Here is a 15,429-nt window from a genome sequence, read left to right as displayed (position 1 = left end):
GAAGGGAAACGCGGGCGGGCTGGAGGAGAAGGTGAGGCGGGTGATAAAGGCGGGGCGGAGGCGGGGCCGGGGCCGAAGGGAAACGCGGGCGGGCTGGAGGAGAAGGCGGGGCCGGTGACAAGGGCGGGGCGGAGGCGGGGCCGGGGGCGAAGGGAAACACAGGCGGGCTGGAGAAGGCGAGGTGGGCGGCAAGGGCGGGGCGGAGGCGGGGCCGGGGGGCGAAGGGAAAAGCAGGCGGGCCGGAGGAGAAGGTGAGGCAGGCGGCAAGGGCCGGGCGGGGCGGGGCGGAGGCTGGCGACAATGGCGGAGCAAAGGGAAATGCGGGCGGGCTGGAGGAGAAGGTGAGGCGGGTGATAAAGGCGGAGCGGAGGCGGGGCCGGGGGCGAAGGGAAACGCGGGCGGGCTGGAGGAGAAGGCGAGGCGGGCGGCAAGGGCGGAACGGAGGCGGGGTAGAGTGCAGCAGGAAATCCCATTGCAGGAATTTTCCTGCAATGGGAAAGCTAGTACTAAATAATAGAATAATACTCATATTACCTAAATAATATTCATAATATCACCACCAATATAATCACTGATAACAAATACTTTTTGCTTGTTTCTTTGTTCTCCAACTTAATAACTGTAATATAGCTACATTTTCGGAACATATAGTCCTACCATGATAAACAATATCCCCTGATTAAGATTTTTTTCCCCTGAAAGGCACACTTTAAATCCATTTATTTAACTTAGTTATACACTACCTTCTTCAAAAATCACTTTAAGCTGTTTAGAAAGAAGAGAACTCAGCTGAGAAAAGAAAGGAAGATGCAGTATGCTAACCATAGTTTAAATGTATTATGATTAAGCACAATATTTGCCTGTATGTAGCTTAACAGCCAGGCTGGAGGTAGAAATGAGATAGGTTACATAAATTGGTGTTACATTTTTTTTCAAATTCTGTTTTGTTTTCCCCTTAAACCTAAATGCCAAAAACATTTTTTTAAATGTTGCATTAATAGGAGACAAAATTTGAGACATATAATAACATCCTCAATCAGAGTTTCTCAGAAATGCAGAAATGAAATTCATATGGAAAAAAGCTCAAAACATGATATTGAAGTGCAAATCACTAATACTGCTTCATGACCTTGCTTTATGAAATATATCATCTCATTTGCTTGACAGAGATAGCTTGCCCATTTTCAGTTAACTAAATTCTTATTACCACTTGAGAGCAGGTGGGTTCTTTCAGAAAATCTTAGACGTGTACAGACTGAATAGTTCCCTATTTGTATGCCAACTACCTTATTTAACTCTTGTTGGCCCTTATTTTATTTTTGTTCTGTGAGCACACTCTGATCTCTTAATTCCTTGAGGGCTACAATTGACCAGAAACACTCTTGACTATGCAGGGAGTATAGTGGGAACTCTTGATAGGTCTTTGGTCAATCACTTAAGAAACTCCATTTCATTTAAGTCGTTCCTGGAAATTTTTGTATTATTTAATCATGCTGTGCACCTTTTGCTTCCCTCTCAAGATGTAAGGACACACAGGTTAATATGAAAGAAGCATACACAGTTGTGATATGTATATAGGTTAGTTGTAATACCATTAACACTGATTCTTTATGTTCTTTCCTTATGATACTTAAGTCATACATTATTTACATTCATCAATGCTAGAGTACTCTGTATAGAGTGTGTGGCTATTTATAAAACTCTAGGTAGTTCTGTTTGCCCCCAGATTCCTCTTTAGACTATTTTGCTCTTCGTGTTGCCATATGTCTCCCCCAAAGCTATAATCTGTCATTAGGAGTTGTCATTCCTCCCACCTGGTGAGAATGACTGGCTTGTATATGACCCCTCTAAACCCTCCGGGGAGGAGGACTCAGGGAGCTGTGTGAACAGTGAGTGACATTGGCCCCATAGTCAGCATATCATGTCCCTCATCCCAGGCCACAACAGCTTCCAACTAAGAACCTCAAGCCAACTATTTATTTCATCTTCAGGACAAGATGATGGCTGCTTTGAGATTACAAATGCTATTTTTATGGTTGAGAGCAGAAATGACCATACACACTAATATATTTCATCAGCTTTTGAAAGAGACTCTTCTGTCCACACCTCCCCGTCCCCCCCACACACATACACCCACTAGTTATATACCAAAACATGCCATTAAAGAATACGTTTTTCTTTTTGCTGACAAATAAAATCAGATGCTAATCAATAGGAATTCAGTTGGCAGAGATGTCTTGCTCATCAGTGAAATTACATCTGGATCTTGTTGGCTTGATGGCAGGAAACCCTTTAATGGGAAACTAAAATGGAAAAGAATATGTCCTCTGTCACTTATCATAAGAAAATATAAACAACCACAACACTCAATCAAGCAAGCAAAGCAAACAGAAAAAACCCGAGTTGTTGGACTATTGCAAACCAGTTGTGTCACTCTGGGTTCCCCTTCCACTATTATATGAGCAAATAAGATACAATTATTAGATTTGCTTATTTAAAATGTAAACTCTTTTTCTAGGTGATTACTTAAAAACAATTGGGGCTCAAACAAGCCTGTCCTATTTTTGTGTGTGACCACCTTAACAAACCTGTGTCAATCAGAAGTGACCTTTTCAGTCATATTCAATGAGGTTACTACCCTAGCTCTGTAGCTATTGTTTACCCTTTAAAAGAAACACATAAAACATTAGCATTTCCTAACAATAAGTCTCCCCAGGTGGTCTTACTTAGGTAACACCCTTTCATCCATCAATGAAGATCCATCAGCCAAGCTGTTGATTTAAGTTGGGCTTGACACTTGTTATTTACCAAGCTCTTACGTATTACATGAAAAGGAAGTTGCTTACCTTCTCTCCTCCCTACCAAATGTTGTGAAGACAGTAGCATGTGAAAATATATATATGCATAGTATTTTACTTACAGCGGTCATTGACCAGGATCGTAGCTGTCAAAAATATTTCTCACCTCACTTTAAAGAGTGTTTTGATTCCTTTGGCTATATATCCAGAGTGGAATTTCTGGTTTATTATTAATTTCTTTTTAAAATGTTTATTTATTGCTTTTAGAGAGAGAGGAAGGAGGAGAAAGAAAGAGAGAGAGAAAGAGAGAGAAAACCATTGATTTGTATTGTTCCATTTATGTATGCAGTCATTGGTTGATATTTGTATGTAGCCTGGCTGGGGATCGAACCCATAACCTTGGCATATTGGCCAGACAGTCTAACCAACTGAGTTATAAGGCCAGGGCAGATTTAAATATATATATATTATATATTTTATTGATTTCAAAGAGAGAGGAAGGGAGAGGGGTAGAGAGATGGAAACATCAATGAGAGAGAAACATTGATTGGCTGCCTCTTACTGGAAACCTGGGCATGTGACCTGACCAGGAATCAAACCAGTGACCTCCTTGGTTCATGGATCAATGCTCAATCACTGTGCCACACTGGGTGGGCAGGGCTCATTTTTTTAAAAAAAAAATTATTTTATTGTTGAGAGTATTAGAGATGTCCTCCACTTCCTCCTCTTTACCCCTCTTTACTTTTCTCCCTCCGACCCAGGCTTTTACATGTTTATTGTCTGTGTCCATGGGCTATGCATATATGCTTATGAATTCTTTGGTTAATCTCTTCTGCCCTCCTTCCCACCTTCGCTCAGAGATCTGTGAGTCTGTTTCTTACTTCCCTGTCTGTGCTCCCATCTTGTTTGTCAATTTATTTTGTTCCTTAGATTCCACATATAAGTGAGATCATGTGATATTTGTCTTTCTCTGACTGGCTTATTTCACTTAGCATAACATTCAACAGGTCCATCCATGCTGTCTCAAAGGATAAGATATCTTTCTTTTTTATAGCTGCATAGTGTTCTATTATGTAAATGTACCACAGCTTTTTTTTTATCCACTTATATACTGATGAGCACTTTTTAAATCCATTTATCTACTGATGGGATATTAGCAATTATAAATAATGCTACTATAAACATAGATAACACTGTATTGTATAATTGAAATTAGCTAAGATAGTAGAACTTAAATGTTCTCACTAAATATAAAAAGAAGGTAAACCTGTGAGGTGATTTATGTGTTAATTCATTCAATGGAGTGAATCCTTTCACAATGTGTATGCATATTAAATGATCACATTGTATACTTTAAATATATCTATTACAATTTTGTTTGTCAATTATACCTCAATAAAGCTGAAAAAAAAGAGTGTTTGATTGAAATGATCAAACGGTTAATATAGAATGTTGAGTGCCCTGGGTTTCTTGTTTCTTTTTTACTTCTTTCTTTCCTCCCTTTCCTTTCTCTTCTTTCTTTCCTTCTTTCATTTTTCTCTATCTATTTAACTATAGGGTCTTCAAATACCTTCACGTATAGCAATTTATCTTATATTTATAGGAATTTTAAGTAAGACAGGTATCACTAGAATTATATTGAAGTATTGCAAATAAGGTTACTGACATTTTCAAGGTCAACCAACTGATAGTTGATACATCTGAGATTCAAACTTAGGCTTCCTTACACCTGATGCAGCCCCTCTGCCCCCCCCCACACACACACACCCCATATCTCTAATCACTGATTTACTATTTAATTGAGGTATAAGTTTGTTGGTCAATGAAAGTGTTATGGATGCATTCAATAGAATCAATTTTAAGTATGAAAGTCCAAGCAAGCACAAAAGCATATTGAAAACAGTTTCAAAATTCTGGGAGAACTACTAAAAATATCAACAAGAATAAGCATTTTCTAGCTTAATCCTTTACATAAATAGACACTGCTGCTGACAGTGTTGCTTCCAGAGCTGGACTTCCCACTGTCAGCAAGATGCATGCTGAGATATTTACAGTGATAGTGTTTTACATCACACCCTCTACATCCTCCCCGGCTTTCTCAGCATTCTCTGAGTGGGGGGGATAAAAGACTGGTATCATGTAGCAATGACCTCAAAAGCCCCAGGCCAGGCACTGTTGATATTCAATATGACATGTTCTCCTGCTTCCAATTCTTTGAATTCCTGACAACCACATGAATTGTCATGCACTTGCTGGTGTAATTTAGCCCCAATGGCAAGCTGTCTACCTAATTTATTATAGACAAGAATGGAGGACTAACATTAAAACTGAGTTTCCAAATTGCCCTCACCCTGCACACTCAGTGTTGATTATCTATTTGCCTAGAATAAAACAGGAAAGGCCATCACTAGGGTTCACTAGAATGTCCTAGTAATTTAGATTCCTTTCAATGCCACCAAGTTGTGGGGGTCCCGGGTAGAGGTACCAATACTTTCAAGAATCTGAACTGCAAGCATATTAAAACCATTTCTTACAAAGGAGAAATAATGGGGAAAGAAAAGCAAAAGGGACCCCCCAGAATGGGCAGAGATGATGGGTTTAGCACAAGGTAAGAAAAAGGAAACAAAATAGCCCTACGGAGTCTCACATTTCTGGAGTCCGTTTTCCATTCTTCTTCTCTGCCATGCACAGTTACAGTTTAATTTCTCTGCATAAACTCTCACCTGTTCAGTCTTCTTAGCAAGGACTGTACTGAAATTCACCTTTAATGGTGATCTTGCCAGGACCCAAAGGCTACATTTAAGATCTCCAGACTGATGCTGAAGCAAATTTCTCCTTGTGCTGTTCATTGAATACAGCCTCCACTCTCCAAATCTTATGGTTCCTTCTGTGCATCCAATGCCTTGACTCTATGCTTCTTTTATAACACTCCTTTTTTTGGATATGTTTTACAAGGAGTTGTTTACATATCTGTCTGCCCCCTAGTCCATAATATCTCTGAGACAGGGACTTATGTCTTTTTATTTATTTTTATTTTTTAAAATTGATCTTTATTGTTGAAAGTATTGCAGATGTCCCCTTTTTTTCCCATTGACACCCTCCACTTTGCCTTCACCCCACTCTTGTCTGTGTCCATGAGCTATGCATATACTAGTATGCATGGAAGTTCCCTAGTTAATCTCTCCCCTTCCACCCACGCACCTTCCCTCTGAAATTCACCAATCTGTTCCATGCTTCTATGTCTCTGGATCTATCTTGTTCATCAGTTTTTTTGTTCATTACATCCCACATATGAGTGAGATCATGTGATACTTATCTTTCTCTGACTGGCTTATTTCACTTATTTCACCCCTCCAGGTCCTTCCATGCTGTCTCAAAGGGTAAGAGTTCCTTCTTTTTTTTTTTTTACAGCAGCATAGTATTTCATGATGGGACTGTATCATTTTAGAAAATTGCATTCAATATATTAGGACAATGATGTGGACATAATATATCCCTAAAATCTCTAACAGTGGATCTTAATAGGATGATTCTGTCTGCTGCCCTGGGGATAAGAAGCAGGGTGAGGGCCATTTGGCCACATCTGGAAAGATTTTTGGTTGTCACATCTTTGAGGGGTGATGCTATTAGCATCTAGTATGTAGAGACCAGTGATACTGCTAACTGTCCTACAATGCCCAGGAAAGCCACCACAAGAAAGTATCCAACCAAAAATATCAGTAGTTCTGAGGCTGAAAAACCTTGCTAACAAAGCAAACAACCATCCCCAAATCAATTGGTATAGGCTGTTTTTCTTGGTAGACCTGACCAACATGTCAGGAGTATCGTCTTTATCTAACCAATAATGTTTCCAAAATACAATGTCTTCTTTCACCAGAATTAACTCACTTAATTCTTCAAACCCTTTGTGAAACTTAAGTGAATTTTATTATTCCCATTTAAAGGAAATTGAGACTGAGAAAAGTTAAACGACCTGTGAAAGTTTCATACCTTTGAAGGTGGCAGCAAAACTTGAATCTTTGACTTCTGGCTCCATAGTAAAAAAAAAAAAAAAAAAAAAAAAGTAAAGAAAATGAGGTATAAAAATTCAGGTCATGTTGGGAGATCAGCCAGTATAATAAAGTGCTGATAAATTCTAATGTGCAATAAGATGAAATTAACCCTTAAGCTACATAAAGCCAAATTAGTTTGGGGTCAGATGGTTGAGGCCCCTGAATGCCTTTTTAGACAATTTGAATGTAATGTAGAAGTGGAGGGATGGGGTGGACAGCAGAGTAGCTGGTTAGACATTTTCTTTAGAAGGACCAGTCTGGCAGTAGATGGGCATCTTGGAGAAGAAAAGACCAATTATCCAGGCCCCACTTCTAACCACTTGGAGTGGATGACAGAAAGAGGAAGACATCAAATTTAGAAGTTGCTAGAATCTGCCATAGTCCACTCCAGATAATGTCAAAGTATTTGGAAGGGCAAATAACTACCCTATATATTGTGTGTCTGTGCTACAACACATTTTATTAAAGCCACAACTCTGTAGACTTTACCTTTACGACCAATAACATAGACATATATAAACCAAAGGCATACTAATTCTTGATACATGATAAATAAACAGTTAACTTATTTCCAGAATTTAAAGGCAACCTATCAAGACTTATTTCCACTTAAACTACTTGAGCCTTTATTAATAAAGTGACTCACCACTGTCTTTTAGGGTATGAGGATTTAGAAAACATATTAAGATGAAGAATATGGGGGAAGTTTATAAATCTGAGCCTGATTTTGAGTTTTGAGATGAAAAATATTCTAAGCAACTAGAATTTCAGGGAGTGTATACATGATCTCAAAAGAATAATATACAAACACAGCCCAGAAGCCTCCCACCAGTTACACCTGTGAAGCGTATTCTTCTGTGAATGCATTTCTTCTTAACCTACCACAGATGAAACAGAAGCCGGTGTCACCTGTGATCTATTTCTTATGTAACTGGTGGTGGCAGCTTGTTTTGCATTTTTTTTTTCTGCCTTCTTTTTAAACATCAGACTAATCCATCATGAACAGCGATTGCTTTCATTGTATAGGCCTTTGAATTTCAGAATGTCTAATTTGTTTATTTACATGAAAAAGAGTCTCCAAAAGAAAACAGAAAAGCTAAGAAGGGGTTTAACTTCTCATTTGCCACTAAATATTCATTTTTTTCCTCTGGGATCACTATTTTGAGGGCTGTCAAGACACAAATATTCTGTAAAAGCCTCATTAGAGAGGGAATCTCTATAGATTAGAAGAAGCCAGAAGACTTATCTGCAGTCACAGCTACTCTGACCTCCAGCTCTTTAGCCATTTTCATGGACCAGCATATTTAGTGACTTTATGAGGATTTTCTTCTCAAACCTTTTAATAGTTGATTATCTACTCCATGCATCACTACTCTGTTCCAGTGTTTCATAGGATAGAAGTGGAAACAATCTTAAACAAGAGATGATAGTCATTTATGAGTATGTTTCTGTCTTTTGAGTTACAGAAGATATCAACTCTCTTATACTTGTTCTTCAAAGTTGGCCTGGAGGGAAGAAAATTTTTCTAGGCAAAACATGCTTTTGCAGACATGATAGAAGGATGTTTCAGAACACTGGTCAAACATATTCCTGTCCATGAGTTCTCTTTTCCAGGAAAGCATTCTTTCTGCTCCAATAGGAAGCCCTCTATCATGCTATGCCTCACACACTGAAGAGAATCAATTAGATTGGTCCAAATTATGGATATGTGGATTAAGTATTAAGTATTAAGAATTTACTGAGTTCTTATTAAGTTCCCTTTCCTGTGAAAGTTATATGGAAGCATAATATGCATTTATACTGTCTTTGAGCAGTTTAGCATGTGGTTGAATGGCAATGCTAATCTACTCAAAGCAACTGCAGATATATAAACAATAGTGTCTGATCAAGAGAGAAGAATCATTTGGCATGGACTTTAAATGTGCTCTTAGAATTCAGAGAAGGAGATAAATGAAAGTTGGCATACTCAAATAATACTCTCTTGAGAAGCCAAAACTTGAATTGGATTTTAAGTCTTAACATTTGAATATATCACAATGATGAGATGGGATTTCAAATCCAGAGAGTAACTTAAATAAATAAAAAGTAGGCATGACACAGTAGGATTAGAGGATAGGAAAGTGGCAATATGATAAGGAGGTCTTTCTGACAAAACCTAGGTCTTATGTGTAGAAAAATGTTAAAAAACAGAATTTAGCTGAGTAAAATTTCCAAGGGCTAATTGATGTTATTAAATAATTTATGAATTGGGCAGCATCCCATCTAGCAAATAGAAAGGCGCTCCAGGGGGCTTCATAAAGCAAAACATTTTTAAAGGCAGAGAAGGAGCTGGACAAACAAGGATGTCATAAACAAACAAACAAACAAGAAAAGGATTATTTCAGGCAAGGGACAATAGAGTCTATTAGGAAGATTTCCTCAGTGATACTGACCAGAATATTCCAGATTGACCCGTTAGGATTACATTTCTGGGGAAAGTCAAAATTGCAACTAGGTCAGGTATTAAGTTTTGGTTCAGTGTCATGGGCTTAGCCTGAGTGTCCATTTGGGGCCTGTTACTTGTTTTTAACAGAGAATAAAAAATAACACTGAAGAAGGATAGGGGAAGAGATGGAAAGACCTTAAAAATTGAACAGAGGAACGGAGACTTGATGTTACATACAACAGAGTCATTGTAGAGTCATTGGGAAGGAGACCCATCGTGAAAGCAGCATTGATATGAAACATAACTGAGCTGGGCTTAGGTTGGGGGATAAGTTAAAAAAAAAAGTAGGTATGCAGCAATGAGGACTTGTGCTCAAGTTCACTGAAGAGAAAAGAGGAAGGCAGAGATAAACCTGAAAGTCCTAGGGAAGGCTTGGTGACTGATGGAGGGTTGGAAGAAAGGCGCCATTGAAGGGGATTCCAAGACTAGAAGTGGGAAGGAGGTCTTTCACAGATTTAGGAATGAGCTCTTGTCTATTTTCCCAAGAGAGGAGATTCTCTTCCCTCAAGAGAATCTGGAATGAAAAATAAAACGAAACAAAACCTACCTATTCTTCTCCCAAATCTGGTGGAAGACTAAATAGCATTTCTGAAGAATAAGTCCTTTCAAACATGAAACCTTATTGATTTGATGGAGTTCTTGATTAAGTCTACCTTTTATACTATTACAGCAATGTCAGAGTATATATTTTCTGAGAAACAAAATCAATAGAGATGAAAAACATAACCCTCCATCCTTGTTTTGTGTTCTCGTAACGCAGGCTCTTAACTGCATAGGGAACCCAAACCTCTTTATTGGTCTATATTGATATATTGTTCATCTACCTTTTACATTTTTATAATTCCTAATCACTAATACAAAATCCAAAAGCATACAGAGAATCTAACAGAATTCCACTTCCTTTTCAATTACCACTCTCAGCTCTCCATTTTCCTACTAAGAACTCTCCCCCCTCTACTCCCAACCCCACCAGGACAATCTAGCTAACTAGAAAGTGAGTTAACATACAATCAGAGTCTTGCTGTGCTTTTTCTCAGTTCTTTTCACTCTATGCCAAGGAAACCATCTATCTAAAGGAATAAGAATAAAATACTTGGAACCCATGCTACTCTAGCCTCTATTGCAATATAAGGCAGTGGAAAATAACTTAGGGAATAAATATAGCTTTATACATGTAACAGGTCTTATTTAAATAGTTATATGTTTCTACGAAATGCTTATATTTAATGTTATGCTAAAATTGTATGCCTATCACACTGTTCAAACAATTTTATTTTAATCACAGGGCTTTTTAAAGGAATACCTGACTGCAATAAATTCTCATTTATGGGCTTTCAAATCAAACTAGTGACATTTAATAGGAAAAGATGAGCAGAAGCAAATAGTGTAGAGAACAAGTTTGGTGTAGAGATTGATCCAAGAGAAGCTAGAATACGTAGGATAATTCTGATTTACATTTATCATGCTACCACCAACATCTTTTTGCCTTAGCAATTTTCTCTTTTCCAACTTAGTCCAAGAGAACACTGTCCTTAAATGTGTGGAAAATCCAGTGGATGCTGTAGCTAAGCTTCTTTCCCATGAAAGCATCAGTATCTCTTTGCTCAAATGAACCTCATTTTCAACTGCTGAATGCCAAGGTGTAAGCTATAGCAGAGTTCAAAATATGGTCTCCAGCCAGTTGGGAAGACCACCATGGTCTGAATTCTGTATTTACCATTTACAAGGTTTGTGGCCTTAGTAAAAATCACTTAATATTATGAACTCGATTTTTCTGTATTGCAATAGTATTCACTAATTGGTTCTTGTGAGAATCAAATAAGAATTATGTAAAGGGCTTAGCAAGCACCCAATAAATATTTAACACTGAATAAAATGTCATTATTTATCACTAGTGGCCTGGTGCATGAAATCATGCACATTAAAAGGGAATTAATTAGAGGAAATATTTTAATATTGTTATTTGCCCTTTCTCTATAATAGAAGTGTCAGAGATGAAAGAAAATTAGTAAAATGTATATCAAAATCTTCCTCCTGTCAGAGTCTGGGGTGCATCACGGGACCCAGAGTCAAGTCCCCACCCACCCACACATGCCTCGAAACCCAGACCCGGCTGGCCCCACCCCCGTCAAGCCCTGTCGTGCGGGGGGCATGGCCTGAGGTCCCCCGGCCTGGCACTATGGTGGGGGGCATGGCCTGAGGTCCCCTAGCCCAGCACTGGGGCAGGGAGTGAACCTTGAGGTCCCCTGTCAAGCCCTGCTGGGTGGGAGGGCACAGCCTCAGGTTCCCCCACCCTGGCCCAGTGCCACACAACCTCAGGTGCCTGATGATAGCTCCTTATGGGAACCCTGCCTCCACTGTGGGTGCAGCCATCTTGTGTTACGGGAACCCCACCTCCACTGTGGGCACAGCCAACTTTTGTTACGGGAACCCCGCCTCCACTGTGGGCGCAGCCATCTTGTGACGGTGTGAGGGTTAATTTGCATATCACCTCTTTATTGTATAGGATTGTGTCTTATGACCTCTCTATGAGCCTGAGGGACATTTTTATAATGATGAAGTGAAAATATATTAAGCTTGTTCTGTATAAAAGAGTATTTTATTTTCCAACAAAGCTTCTCTTCTCACTGTTCTTATGTTGACTAATAATAATATAAATCTCCCATTGATTTCAGGTTGGAAACTATTGGTCTTTTTATTGTTTTGTGTGTTTTTTTCTGTCCCTTAATACCCATCCCCTTCCTTAAACCCAGTTAATCAATTCTCCATCACAGCCAGTTTTACCTTTAAAACAACAGTTTTCCAACTTTTTGTGGTTTATAGACTCCTCTGAGAATTTGTGAAACCATGAATCTTCCCCATAGAATAATCCACTCAATTGTATAAGATTTTATAAGCCATCATTTTTTATTTTACTTTTCTTTTTAATTTTTTTAAATAGTCCATTTTAGAAATAAACAGACCCCACAAATCCCACCATATAGGTACCCTATAGGTGTCTAGGGACTCAAGGTTTAGAACCCCTAAACTATTTTTTTCAATCTACATGATCCTTTTCATTTCACTGACCTCTACTCTAGTTTCAACCCTCATTATCTCTTGACTAAATCCAACTTGGTCTCCAATTCCAATACATTATTTCTATTTCCTAGACTCCATGCTGCTCCCAGAATGTTTTTTCTCTAAAATAACATTTTCTTACTCAAATTCTCCCAAAATTTTTATTTTATTCTTGATACACAGTGATTGATAAACTTTATCATGCATGATGAGCTAGAAAGATTCTGAATATAGACCAGAGGTGGGTTCATGAGATTTTTATATATTTTTTAAAGTTTCCTACATGATTTGAACACTGGTAGGCCCAGACCACACTTTGAGAAAGACTAATCTCAGATGGACTCTCAAGGCTAAGTTCCTCACTCATCATTTTGTTTAAACTAGCCTTTGTAATTCCACAAATAGTGTGTTCAGAATTCTTCCTTTGCTTTTTTTAATTTTCCCTTTAATCTCGAAACGCTTTTACTATCCCAAATTTGTTGAAAACGACTTACTTTTCTATTGTTTAGTACAACTACTAACTCATCAATGGATTCTTTCTTCACCAGTTCCCCTAAGAAGAATGTATTAACATACTGTTCCAATGCACTGCCATTGGAGCACATGGTAGACTTTCCCCTGAATTACTGTTGATTGTGTCCATGTCTCTTACCTTTACTAAATTATACAGTTCTTGAGGCAGACCTGATCCTATTCCTTATACCATCACAGTGCCCAATACAGAGCCATACATGTTATAGATATTCTTAAAGGTTTGTGGAGTGATCAGATTTACTGTTTTTCATATATGTACCTCATTCTTGAAATATTGCATCTGTGTCCTCAGAAAAGCAGACCTCACAGCTGTGGTCCAGAGGATCCTCACTTGTAACAATGAAGTGATGTATTATTGTGCTGGAGCTGGCTTGTCCTGGCTTGGAAGAACCACTTGTATGCCTTTCCTCCAGCTCAGAGTTCTGTGAGATCTTTTGGGTGAGCTGACCTTTATCACAAACTTTAATGAAATACAGACATTCTTTGTAACTGCTATCCCTACTCCCCATAATACAAAAATGAATGGATTGATTAGTGATTGACTTCAAAGTGAGTAATTGAGGTTTAATGGTTTTATAAAAGGGATTGAAATCAAGGCAATAAATTAAAAGCAAAATAAAAGAGTAAACAAGAAAGGATGTTTTACAGCATGGTTCCATTACAGTCTATGCTAACCAGATTAAAAAGTAATTGCCATGTCAAGAAAAATTATTGTGGCCTCTGTGCAAAATGAAAGAGCAATGAGCTCTCTGTGTGCAGGGTGCAAAACAGACAGAAAAGAGTGCAGGGAGTGGGAGAGAGCAGACTACTGTCTCCTGGTGGGCATTATGCTTTCCAATATCTGAGATCTCTTCATAGAAATAGATATTATTATCAACACATGCTAATGAGATTTCCTATTTCAACTGAACTCTTTAATGTCTTCTATTATCTTTGTAAAACATATCAGAGTATATTTAAGACTATGTGGGTTATCCATTTTAAATGTTCCTAAATCAATGACATTGAAACGACAGAATATTCTCAATAATTCAGGGGCATTTTTGAGTAGACTTTCTTTAAAAAAAATAATAAAGAAGGTAATATATGACCTAAAATAAGAGGTATTTGTGATTGGAGAATCAAAAGCCACCATAAAAATAGGGAGATTCTGTGAGTAAATTGGATGTAGCTATCGTCGCTATGAGCCTTAATGATACATCATGTGGCACTTAAGGAATTGAAGGCACAGAACCACAGCTCATTATCTCTAAGAATTCATGGATGGATGGTGAGAAGCATAAAGAGTGGTAAAGAGCAGATGTAGTAGCAATTTTTAAAAATAACTATCCCTAGAAATTCCACAGCCTGAGAACCCACTCTAACAAAGAACTGAAAAGATGCAAACATCAATATTCAAGACAGAGCATCTGTTGATTCATCTGATAAGCAAAGCCATTGTGTCAAAGTATATATAGGGATTGTACTGAGTGTAACGCCTATGGCAGAAAAGAAAAATTGACCAGACTTTTCTTTTAGACATATCTATACATAACTAGGGTTTTCCAAGTTAGGCTAAGAACACGTGCATTGGATTCCTGGGAGAGAGTCAAGACAGTCAAACAAAGAATCTATTATGAGATAACTAGAGGCCTGGTGCATGAAATGTTTGCACTGGGGGAGGAGGTGTCCCTCAGCCCAGCCTGTGCCCTCTTGCAGTCCGGGACCCCTCAGGGGATGTCTTCCTGCTGGCTTAGACCCACTCCCCACAGGGATCAGGCCTAAGTTTGCAGTAGGACATCCCTTTCACAGTCTGGGACCCCTTGCTTCTTACAGCCCACCTGCTCACTGCTCCTTACTGCTTGGCTCGCTGATCCTTAGTGCTGCCGCAGAGGTGGGAGAGGCTCCTGCCACCACCGTTGCACTTGCCAGCCATGAACCCGGCTTCTGGCTGAACTGCACTTTCCCTGCAGGAGCACACTGACCACCAGGGGCAGCTCCTGCATTGAGCATCTGCCCCCTGGTGTTCAGTGTGCATCATAGTGACTGGTCGCTCTGGTTGTTCCACTGTAATGGTCGCTTAAGCTTTTATTATATAGATAATGTTATTCAGGGATGCTGTGATCAGCCCTTTAGTAGCTGGAGAATCTTGACCACTAACAAACTCTCTTATGTATCAGACAAAGAGTGGTCATAACAGTAAAAAAAGAAGAGATCTGTTTTTACTTTCACCACTTACTACATGAGGACTAACCTTGGCCTTTATTGTGTATTTACTTTAAGAATCTGTAATTCTGGTTAGACTGAGGTCAAGAAAATACATAGGAAGATGTCCAGATAATTCCACAAATTAATCACTCCTTTACAGATTAGTCTCTCATTTAATATTGTTTACATTTACCATCCCTTTTACAACTCCTTCTTTGAGAAGATCTAAGATGGAGATGAGATGTTGATTAAACTTAAAAGATCAATTGTTACTTTAAGGCATATAATAGGGATTGAGAAAAAAAAAGTGCTT

At 38.6% G+C, this 15,429-nt stretch overlaps 1 long non-coding RNA gene across 1 annotated transcript in view; it reads right to left on the bottom strand.

The window, feature by feature from the left end:
- Positions 1-2,261: 2,261 nt before the first annotated feature.
- LOC129150759 (uncharacterized) overlaps positions 2,262-15,429 on the bottom strand; it is a 108,066-nt gene continuing 94,898 nt past the window's right edge. Inside the window, exons 2-3 of the long non-coding RNA XR_008557504.1 lie at positions 6,789-6,824; positions 2,262-2,303 (exon numbers count right to left, since the gene is read on the bottom strand). This is a non-coding gene — a long non-coding RNA (uncharacterized LOC129150759). The remainder of the gene's footprint in view (positions 2,304-6,788; positions 6,825-15,429) is intronic.

The sequence above is a fragment of the Eptesicus fuscus genome, chromosome 11 (genome assembly GCF_027574615.1).
Source record: "Eptesicus fuscus isolate TK198812 chromosome 11, DD_ASM_mEF_20220401, whole genome shotgun sequence".
NCBI lineage: Eukaryota > Metazoa > Chordata > Mammalia > Chiroptera > Vespertilionidae > Eptesicus > Eptesicus fuscus.
This window is presented reverse-complemented; position numbering and strand designations above follow the sequence as displayed.